Source organism: Erinaceus europaeus, chromosome 15, assembly GCF_950295315.1.
Source record: "Erinaceus europaeus chromosome 15, mEriEur2.1, whole genome shotgun sequence".
Classification (NCBI taxonomy): Eukaryota; Metazoa; Chordata; class Mammalia; order Eulipotyphla; family Erinaceidae; genus Erinaceus; species Erinaceus europaeus.
The window spans coordinates 82,477,129-82,477,801 of NC_080176.1; positions in this window are offsets into that span (position 1 = coordinate 82,477,129).

The window sequence follows — 673 nt, forward strand, 5'->3', positions numbered from 1 at the left end:
AAATACATAACCTGCCCATGCCCAGCAGAGAAGCAATTACAGAAGTCAGAACTCCTACTTTCTGCACCCTAAAGAGAATTTTGGCCCATATTTCCCAAAAGGGAGAAATGTTCAGGGAAGATGACTAGAGAGCTCCGAAATCCAATTCCATCAGGACCCAGAGAGAGAAGTGGAAGAAGAGAAGGACCATCAGAAGTAGTAATATGTGTAGGTGTGACTTAGGGTGAAAATAGAGAGAGACAGATAATTATAGAAATAATAGTCCATGTCTGTGACATTGGGAGAACCACTGCACTTTCCAGTGGAGGTAATGAAGACATAGAACTCTGGTTGTGAGAAAGATCTGGAATTATATTCCTGTTATTTCGTAACTTTATAACACACAAATAATAATAATGTAATGAGTCAGTGTGTAACTTGAGATATTTGGTTCATAAATAAATTACAGTACTACGTAGATATAGATCTGACTGTCAGAAGATATAAAGAAGAGACTTGACTGAAAACATTTAAGTTTGGTCAGGTAGCTCTCCTGGGAGGGCATCTGCTTCCCCTTGCAGAATAGCCTAGAGTGAGCTCCTCACCCTCAGAGCATTGGGGAAAGCATAAGAGCCCTGTTGTCTTTTCCTCTCTCTGTTTCTCTATTTTTGTCTCTCTCTTTCTATCTGAAAAG